We start from the raw sequence: 11177 nt of genomic DNA, 5'->3' as shown, positions 1-11177 counted from the left end.
CCCGGACCCTCCCTTTATATGTCAGGTTTTGCGGCCGGAGTCCGCACCTTTTGGGGGGGGATACTGTCACGCCCTGGCCTTAGTATTGTTTGTTTTCTTTATTATTTTAGTTAGGTCAGGGTGTGACATGGGGTATGTGTGTGTTTTGGGTGATTATATGGTATAGGGGGTGTTGGTTGTAGTGTATGGGTTTGTGTTGAGTGTATGTGTCTAGGTATGTCTATGGTTGAGTGTAGGTGTTTAGGAAAGTCTATGGTTACCTGATTTGGTTCTCAATCAGAGACAGCTGGTTATTGTTGTCTCTGATTGGGAGCCATATTTAAGGTAGCCATAGGCTTTAGGTGTTTGTGGGTAATTGTCTATGTTGAACGTAAGTAGCTTATGTGTGCACGTAGTTTGTATTAGCTTCACGATCGTTTGTTGTTTTTGTTAGTTTGTTAAAGTGTTTCGTGTCGTGTTCTTTCATCTTCGTTAATAAAGAGAAGATGTATCACTATCACGCTGCGCCTTGGTCCGTCTCTCCACACGATCGTGACACCTTCCCTACAAATTACTGCAGTCCAGAATGATTTTCTGGATGGTGTCTGGGAAGAACAGTTCAAAAGAAGACTTTATGTCCTGCACATGAGTAACCACCATCCCCGTCGGCCCTGGTTGCATCCTCATCACATTGGCAGCCATGCGGCGTGGCTCATTCCTTGGGAAAGAAGACCATTCAATATCACAATTTTTTGACATCCCTATTTCTCCTCCTTCAAGCTGCTAGCTGGTTGCTGACGGACTGGTCCTGGGGCTGGCTGCTGACGGACTGGTCCTGGGGCTGGCTGCTGACGGACTGGTCCTGGGGCTGGCTGCTGACGGGCTGGTCCTGGGGCTGGCTGAGGTTTATCTCATACTCTATTTCCAAGTCACTGTCAGACTACGAATTGACAGAGACATGATCCTCATATTCGGAAAATTCTGTATCTTCCAAAGTGGAAGACACTTCTTCCACACTAGCTTCTCTCTCTGCAAAAAATATTTCTAAGGCCCTCTGAGCAGAGATTATTTTTGCCATACTGATTGTTTGTGGTAAGGAGCCACACATGCAAGCTATTTATTTGTTGTGTCCCCACACGTAACGAGCATTCGGAAAGCATTCAGACCCCTTGACTTTTCCCACATTTTGTTGCGTTACAGCCTTATTCTAAAATTAATTAAATACATTTTCCCTCTTCAATTTACACACAATACCTTGGAAATATCACATTAACATAAGTATTCAGACCCTTTACTCAGTACTTTGTTGAAGCTGTTGGGTTCTAATTTTAAGAGCAAATGACTCCACGGACAATAGAAAGGCTTAACCAAGTTTAATTCTTCCCAAAGGGTCGATACAGCTGGATTCAGACAAAAACATGTTTCCACCACCACAAGTATATATACTCCAATTTAGGCACTCCTCCTTTTCTGCAATCCTTACATCTTATGGTGTGACAGGAAGAGGGTAATAGGGTAATAAACCATCATTTATCCCTTCAGGGGATCTGACCTGACCTCCTCCATCCGCTTCCCCATAGCAATCCTGTGACTTCCTCCCGTCCACCCAACACATTCCAAAGCCATCTGTCTCCTATAGATAACCATTAACTTCTGATGTAAAAACCAGTCTCTTTCACTCCTTTATATACTATGCTTCTGAGTATAACAATGTTCCAAGTTTCACCCAGAATCTAACAAAGCTCCTTTGGCAGAGATTACAACCTTGAGTCTTCTTGGGTATTACGCTACAAGCTTGGAACACCTGTATTTGGGGAGTTTCTCCCATTCTTCTCTGCAGATCCTCTCAAGCTCTGTCAGGTTGGATGGGGAACATCGCTGCACATCTATTTTCATGTCTCTCCAGAAATGTTCGATCGGGTTCAAATCCAGGCTCTGGCTGGGCCACTCAAGGACATTCAGAGATTTGTCCCGAAGCCACTCCTGCATTGTCTTGGCTGTGTGCTTACGGTCGTTGTCCTGTTAGAAGGTGAACCTTCGCCCCAGTCGGAGGTCCTGAGCGCTCTAGAGCAGGTTTTTGTCAAGGATCTCTCTGTCCTTTGCTCTGTTAATCTTTCCCTCGATCCTGACTAGTCTCCAAGTCCCTGCAGTTGAAAAACATCCCCACAGCATGATGCTGCCACCACCATGCTTCACTGTAGGGATGGTGCCAGGTTTCATCAGAACAGAGAATCTTGTTTCTCATGGTCTGAGTGTTCATGGCCACTGTGTTCTTGGGGACCGTCAATGCTGCAGAAATATTTTGGTACCCTTCCCCAGATCTGTGCCTCGACACAATCCTGTCTCGGAGCTCTACAGACAATTCCTTCAACCTCATGGCTTGGTTTTTGCTCTGACATGCACTGTCCACTGTGGGACCTTATACAGACAGGTGTGTGCCTTTCCAAATAATGTCCAATCAATTGAATTTACCACAGGTGAAATCCAATCAAGTCGTACAAAGTTCTCAAGGATGATCAATGGAAACAGGATGCACCTCCACTCAGGATGCACCTCCACTCAGGATGCACCTCCCCTCCACTCAGAGTCTCATAGCAAAGGGTCTGAATACTTATGTAAATAAGGTATTTCTGTTTTTAAATTTGTATTTATTTGCAAAAAATTCGAAAAACCTGTTTTTGCTTTGTCATTATGGGGTATTGTGCGTAGATTGATGAGAAATTTTTTATTTCATCAATTTTAGAATGAGGCTGTAACATAACAAAATGTGGAAAAAATCAAAGGGTCTGAATACTTTCCAAATGCACTGTACATTTGCTGCAGCATAGGCTAAGCTACAGTAATATAAAGACTGAATGCTCGTCTAATTTACACATCTCCATCTGACCTTTAAACCTCTAGAAGCTAGGGGGCAGTATTTTTATGTTTGGAAAAATAACGTTCCCAAAGTAAACGGCCTATTTCTCAGGCCCACATGCTATAATTGGCAGATCAGGATAGAAAACACTCTAAAGTTTCCAAAACTGTCAAAATATTGTCTGTGAGTATAACAGAACTGATTTTGCAGGCAAAAACCTGAGGAAATCCAACCAGCAAATGCCTCTTATTTAGAAAACTCCCTGTTCCATTGCCTGCCATTCCTCCATTTAAAGGGATATCAACCAGATTCCTTTTCCTATGGCTTCCACAGGGTGTGAACAGTCTTTAGACATAGTTGCAAGCTTTTATTCTAAAAAAAGAGCGAGATTTATCACATCGCGTCAGTGGACTGCCAGATGTCCTTCGATTAGTTCATGCGCGTGACAGTGGTAGCTCGACATTTTCTTTCTCTCTTGAATTAAATAGTTTACCGTCCGGTTGAAATATTATCGATTATTTATGTTAAAAACAAGATGAGGATTGATTATAAAAAATGACATGTTTCTACAAACTTTACGGATACTATTTGGAATTTTCGTCTGCCCGTCATGACCTGCACGAGCCTGTGGATTACTCAACAAAACGCGCCAACCAAATGGAGGTTTTTGGATATAAAAATAATCTTTATCGAACAAAACAAACATTTATTGTGTAACTGGGAGTCTCGTGAGTGCAAACATCCAAAGGTAAGCGATTCATTTTATTGCTTTTCTGTCTTTCGTGACCAAGCTACTTTGCTGCTAGCTGTTTGTAATGTTTTGTCTACTGATCGATGTCCTCACACAAACGCTTGGATTGCTTTCGCTGTAAAGCATCTTTTCAAAATCTGACATGACAGATGGATTAACAACAAGCTAAGCTGTGTTTTGGTATATTGCACTTGTGATTTCATGAAATTAAATATTTTTAGTAATTCAATTTGAATTTCGCGCTCTGCAATTCAGCGGATGTTGACGAAAATGATCCCGCTTAAGGGATCTGTGCGCCAAGAGTTAAGGGTCAACTTATTTTTCTATTGTAAAGCTTGTTTTAAAATCACTTGAATATCGTTGCTTTAAATCAGTGCATGCGCGAGCACTCTCTTCGCAGTCTTTCTCTCTCTCCAACAATTCCATTCTAATTGCATCCAAACTAGGTCATCCTCAAAATGGCGCCGGAAGAAATGGCAGCAGTTTTACAGGCGCCCAACCAATTGTGCTACTATGTGTTTTTTTATTTTATTTTATTTATTTATTTTGTACATAATGTTTCTGCAACCATATCTTACGGCAAAAAAGAGCTTCTGGATATCAAGTCAGCGATCAATCACCTCGGATTAGACAACAATTTTTTCTTCAACAAAAAAGACGCACAAGACATTCTCCAAACACCCAACAGGGCCGATATCCACGTTATTTGCAAGAGGAAGAGACGCAAGTACAGAGGACAAAGAGCCGGATGCCTGGTCAGGACACGAAAAAGGCGAGTGGGAAAGCTGCCGTTACCGTCAATACTATTCGCCAACGTGCAATCATTGGACAATAAACTAGACGAGGTACGATCACGAATATCCCACCAACGGGACATCAAAAACTGTAATATCCTATGTTTCACGGAATCGTGGCTGAATGACGACATGGATATTCAGCTAGCGGGATACACGCTGCACCGGCAAGATAGAACAGCACACTCCGGTTAGACGAGGGGGGGGGGGTCTGTGCATATTTGTAAACAACAGCTGGTGCACGAAATCTAAGGAAGTCTCTAGATTTTGCTAGCCTGAAGTCGAGGATATTGTGATAAATTGCAGGCCACACTACTTGCCTAGAGAGTTTTCAGCTATACTTTTCGTGGCTGTTTATTTACCACCACAGACAGATGCTGGCACTAAGACCGCACTCAGTCAGCTGTAAAAGGAAATAAGCAAACAGGAAACCACTCACCCAGAGGCGGTGCTCCTAGTGGCCGGAGACTTTAATGCATGTAAACTTAAATTAGTTCTACTAAATTTCCATCAACATGTTAAATGTGCAACCATAGGGAAAACAATTCTAGATCACCTGTACTCCACACACAGAGGCGCGTGCAAATCCGACCACAACTCTACCCTCCTGATTCCTGCTTACAAGCAAAAATTGAAGCAGGAAGCACCAGTGACTCGTTCTATACAAAAGTGGTCAGATGAAGCAGATGCTAAACTACAGGACTGTTTTGCTATCACAGACTGGAACATGTTCCGGGATTCTTCCGATGGCATTGAGGAGTACACCACATCAGTCACTGGCTTTATCAATAAGTGCATCGAGGACGTCGTCCCCACAGTGACTGTACGTACATACCCCAACCAGAAGCCATGGATTACAGGCAACATTCACACTGAGCTAAAGGGTAGAGCTGCCGCTTTCAAGGTGTGGGACTCTAACCCGGAAGCTTACAAGAAATCCTGCTATGCCCTGCGACGAACCATCAAACAGGCAAAGCGTCAATACAGGGCTAAGATTGAATCATACTACACCGGCTCCGACGCTCGTCTTGTGTGGCAGGGCTTGCAAACTATTACAGACTACAAAGGGAAGCACAGCCGCTAGCTGCCCAGTGACACGAGCCTACCAGACGAGCTAAATCACTTCTATGCTCGCTTTGAGGCAAGCAACACTGAGGCATGCATGAGAACATCAGCTGTTCCGGACGACTGTGTGATCACGCTCTCCATAGCCGACGTGAGTAAGACCTTTAAACATGTCAACATACACAAGGCTATGGGGCCAGACGGATTACCAGGACGTGTGCTCCGGGAATGTGCTGACCAACTGGCAGGTGTCTTCACTGACATTTTCAACATGTCCCTGATTGAGTCTGTAATACCAACATGTTTCAAGCAGACCACCATAGTCCCTGTACCCAAGAACACAAAGGCAACCTGTCTAAATGACTACAGACCCGTAGCACTCACGTCTGTAGCCATGAAGTGCTTTGAAAGGTTGGTAATACCTCACATCAACACCATTATCCCAGAAACCCTAGACCCACTCCAATTTGCATACCGCCCAAACAGATTCACAGATGATGCAATCTCTATTACACTCCACACTGCCATTTCCCACCTGGACAAAAGGAACACTTACGTGAGAATATTATTCATTGACTACAGCTCAGCGTTCAACACCATAGCTCATCACTAAGCTAAGGATCCAGGGACTAAACACCTCCCTCTGCAACTGGATCCTGGACTTCCTGACGGGCCGCCCCATGGTGGTGAGGGTAGGTAGCAACACATCTGCCACGCTGATCCAAAACACTGGAACTCCCCAGGGGTGCATGCTCAGTCCCCTCCTGTACTCCCTGTTCACCCACGACTGCATGGCCAGGCACGACTCCAACAACATCATTAAGTTTGCAGATGACACAACAGTGGTAAGCCTGATCACCGACAACGACTAGACAGCCTATAGGGAGGAAGTCAGAGACCTGGCCGGGTGGTGCCAGAATAACAACCTATCCCTCAACGTAACCAAGACTAAGGAGATTATTGTGGACTACAGGAAAAGAAGGACTGAGCACACCCCCATTCTCATTGACGGGGCTGTAGTGGAGCAGGTTGAGAGCTTCAAGTTTCTTGGTGTCCACATCAACAGCAAACTAGAATGGTCCAAACACACCAAGACAGTCATGAAGAGGGCATGACAAAGCCTATTCCCCTCAGGAAACTAAAAAGATTTGGCATGGGTCCTGAGATCCTCAAAAGGTTATACAGCTGCAACATCGAGAGCATCCTGACTGGTTGCATTACTGCCTGGTACGGCAACTGCTCGGCCTCTGACAGCAATGCACTACAGAGGGTAGTGCGTACGGCCCAGTACATCACTGGGGCTACGCTGCCTGCCATCCAGGACTTTTACACCAGGCGGTGTCAGAGGAAGGCCCTAAAAACTGTCAAAGACCCCAGCCACCCCAGTCATAGACTGTTCTCTCTACTACCGCATGGCAAGTGGTACCGGAGTGCCAAGTCTAGGTCAAAAAGTCCCGTGTGGCTCAGTTGGTAGAGCATGGCGCTTGCAACGCCAGGGTTGTGGGTTCATTCCCCACGGGGGGACCAGGATGAATATGTATGAACTTTCCAATTTGTAAGTCGCTCTGGATAAGAGCGTCTGCTAAATGACTTAAATGTAATGTAATGTAAATGCTTCTCAACAGTTTTTACCCCCAAGCCATAAGACTCCTGAAATAGTGATCAAATGGCTACCCGGACTATTTGCATTGTGTGCCCCCCCAACCCCTCTTTTTACGCTGCTGCTACTCTCTGTTTATCATATATGCATAGTCACTTTAACTATACATTCATGTTCATACTACCTCAATTGGGCCGACCAACCAGTGCTCCCGCACAGTGGCTAACCGGGCTATCTGCATTGTGTCCCGCCACCCGCCAACCACTCTTTTACGCTACTGCTACTCTCTGTTCGTCATATATGCATAGTCACTTAAACCATATCTACATGTACATACTACCTCAATCAGCCTGACTAGCCGGTGTCTGTATGTAGCCTCGCTACTTTTATAGCCTCGCTACTGTATATAGCCTGTCTTTTTATTGTTGATTTATTTCTTTATTTACCTATTGTTCAGCTAATACCTTTTTTGCACTATTGGTTAGAGCCTGTAAGTAAGCATTTCACTGTAAGGTCTACACCTGTTGTATTCAGTGCATGTGACAAATAAACGTTGATTTGTTCCCAGATGTATATATAGGTCCACATATAGACGTCATAGCAGTATTAGCCTTATATTTAGTTAATGAATGGTGGGTTATGCATAATAAGAGAGAGAGAGATGCAAGTGCATTTTTCAACATGTTTTGTTTTTACAAAATTATAGATTTGGAGTTAGATAAACTTTCATTTTTCGTCAGGGACATATGTAGGATTCAACCCTCCACAGAATAACCTTCACTCCAGATCAAAACTCCGAACCTACAACCTAACTTTGGACAAAATTACAACTACCAATGATTCCTTTTTCCAAGCTATACAGAGGGTGCTCTGTCAAACAAACAGCAGAGACCTGAGGACCCCATCCAAACTGGATCTGAGACAGACCAGATACACCTTCAACTAGCACTGAGGTGTGAAGTGAGAGGTGTCTAAGCCTTTGAGCCCAACAAATGGCAGGAGTGTCTCACAGCCGACCCCACCCAAATCCAGAGGCCTTTGAAACCCCCTCCTGCTGTTCAGAGACCATCCACTGGCATTTTCTACAAGAAATCTGCCTCCAGAAATAAAAGCTTCTTCCAAGTGGGTATGACACCTACTCCCGCTGCCTGCTGCACTGCTGCTTGGATTCCACCTGGCGATCTGTTCACCGTCTGCCCTGGCCTGCCCCCCCCCCCCCCCCCCTCTCTCTCCTGAGCTTTCGCTCGTATCCAGCACACACGCACTGTTGGGGCGAGTGACTCTGAACTTATAATGGCATTTTGCTGTTTTGCTATTTGCCTCATGACTCCTGCATGCTTTGTTGACTATGCACTTTCTTGTTTACCCAACAGTGGGACAGACTATGTTTGTTCCCACACTCGACTCTGACTCTCTATTGGCTATATAGACCTTAGTCCTCCCATCCTATTCTAACCACCTCTTGCCGGCTTTGTATTCATGTTACCTGATGAAATTGCTGTACAATATGATCTTGTTGGCATCTGATGCACATTCAGATGTCATAAATAAACACTGCAGAGCTCTCCCTGTCCTATGCCGTGCCCTGATTGTATTACTGTTGATGATATCTGGAAATGTGCATGTACACCCTGCTCTTGTAAAAGCCTGGGTTTTTTGCACGTTAACGCTAGACGCTTATTACCTAAATGGATAAATTGAAAGTGTGGGTTCACAGCTCCAATTCAGATGTGTTGGTCATTACTGAGACGTGGTTAAGGAAGAGTGTTTTTAATACTGATGTTAACCTTTCTGGTTATAATCTTTTTCGGCAAGACAGATCTTCCAAAGGTGGGGGAGTGGCAATCTTTACCAAGGATCACCTTAACAATTTGATTTGCTGGTTCTAAGCATTAAACTTTCAAATAGCTCTTTGTTGACTGTTGCTGGGTGCTATCGTCCTCCATCAGCACCAGCCTGTACCCTACCTGCCCTAAGCTCTCTCCTGGCCCCTTACACTAAGTCTGAGTTTGTCCTGCTAGGTGACCTAAACTAGGACATGCTTAAACCACCTGACCAAGTCCTAAAGCAATGGGACTCCCTAAATCTTTCTCAGATTATTACTAATCCCATAAAGTATGACTCCAAACACTCAGAAAAGGCTACTCTCCTCTATGTTATCCTCACAAATAATCCTGATAGGTATCAGACTGGTGTTTTCTGTAATGACCTTAGTGATCACTGTTATACAGCCTATATTCGTAATGGCTGCTCAGTGAAACGACCTGTCCTGATTTGTCATAGATGCTTGCTAAAAAACTTTAATGAGCAAGCCTTCCTTCATGACCTGGCCTCTGTAAATTGGTATAGAATCAGCTTGATCCCCCCTCGGTCGAAGACGCTTGGACCTTCTTTTTTAATATTTTCAGTGGTATTGTCAACAAACACGCCCCCATAAAGACAATTAGAATTAAAAACAGGTTCAGCCCCTGGTTCAACCGTGATCTTGCAGAGTTACTCCACCTCAAGAATTGCATTTGGCGAAAGGCTCGGCACACGCATACTCAGGCTGACTGGCTCTCGTTCAGGCAAATGTGAAATAAGTGAACTCAGGCTATCTAGAAGGCCAAAGTTAGTTACTTAAAGGAGGAGTTCTCTCTCTGTGGGTCTAACCCTAAGAAGTTCTGGAAAACGGTTAAAGACCTGGAGAATAAACCCTCCTCGTCACAGCTGCCCATGTCCCTTAATGTTGATGATGTGGTTGTTACTGACAAGAAGCACATGGCTGAGCTCTTTAATCACCACTTCATTAAGTCAGGATTATTATTTGACTCAGTCATGCCTCCTTGCCCGTCCAACATTTTCCTCATCTCCCGTCCCTTCTAATGCGACAATCCCGATGCTCCTCCCTCTTTTTCCCCTGCCCCGCTACAAAGTTGAGTCGAGGTGCCAAAGGAGCTCCTTAAACTTGACCCCTTAAAACCATCTGGGTCAGATGGTTTAGACCTTTTCTTATTTAAGGTGCTGCCCCTATCATTGCCGAGCCTATCTCTGACCTTTTTAACCTGTCTCTCCTCTCTGGGGAGGTTCCCATTGCTTGGAATGCAGCCACAGTTCATCCTTTATTTAAAGGGGGAGATCAAGCTGATCCTAACTGTTATAGGCCTATTTCTATTTTGCCCTGTTTATTAAAAGTGTTGGAAAACTTGTCAATAATCAACTGACTGGCTTTCTTGATGTCTATATTATGCAATCTGATTTCCGCTCAGGTTATGGACGTGTCACTGCAACCTTAAAGGTCCTCAATGATGTCAGCATTGTCCTTGATTCTAAGCAATGTTGTGCTGCTATTTTTTTTGACTTGGCCAAAGCTTTTAATACAGTAGACCATTCCATTCTTGTGGGCTGGCTAAGGAGTATTGGTGTCTCTGAGTGGTCCTTGACCTGATTTGCTAACTACCTCTCTCAAAGACTCACATCAAACATCTCCAATCCAAAGTTAAATCTAGAATTGGCTTCCTATTTCGCAACAAAGCATCCTTCACTCATGCTGCCAAACACACCCTTGTAAAACTGACCATCCTACCGATCCTCGACTTCGGCGATGTCATTTACAAAATAGCCTCCCACACTCTACTCAATAAATTGGATGCAGTCTATCACAGTGCCATCCGTTTTGTCACCAAAGCCCCATATACTACCCAACACTGCGACCTGTACGCTCTCGTTGGCTGGCCCTCGCTTAATACTCGTCGCCAAACCCACTGGCTCCAGGTCATCTACAAGACCCTGCTAGGTAAAGTCCCCCCTTATCTCAGCTCGCTGGTCGCCATAGCAGCACCTACCTGTAGCACGCGCTCCAGCAGGTATATCTCTCTGGTCACCCCCAAAACCAATTCTTCCTTTGGCCGCCTCTCCTTCCAGTTCTCTGCTGCCAATGACTGGAATGATCTACAAAAATCTCTGAAACTGGAAACACTTATCTCCCTCACTAGCTTTAAGCACCGGCTGTCAGAGCAGCTCACAGATTACTGCACCTGTACATAGCCCATCTATAATTTAGCCCAAACAACTACCTCTCCCCCTACTGTATTTATTTATTTATTTAGCTCCTTTGCACCCCATTATTTCTATCTCTACTTTGCACATTTT

Source organism: Salvelinus alpinus, chromosome 22 (genome assembly GCF_045679555.1).
Source record: "Salvelinus alpinus chromosome 22, SLU_Salpinus.1, whole genome shotgun sequence".
NCBI classification, from domain to species: Eukaryota; Metazoa; Chordata; class Actinopteri; order Salmoniformes; family Salmonidae; genus Salvelinus; species Salvelinus alpinus.
Note: the sequence above shows the minus strand (reverse complement) of the source record.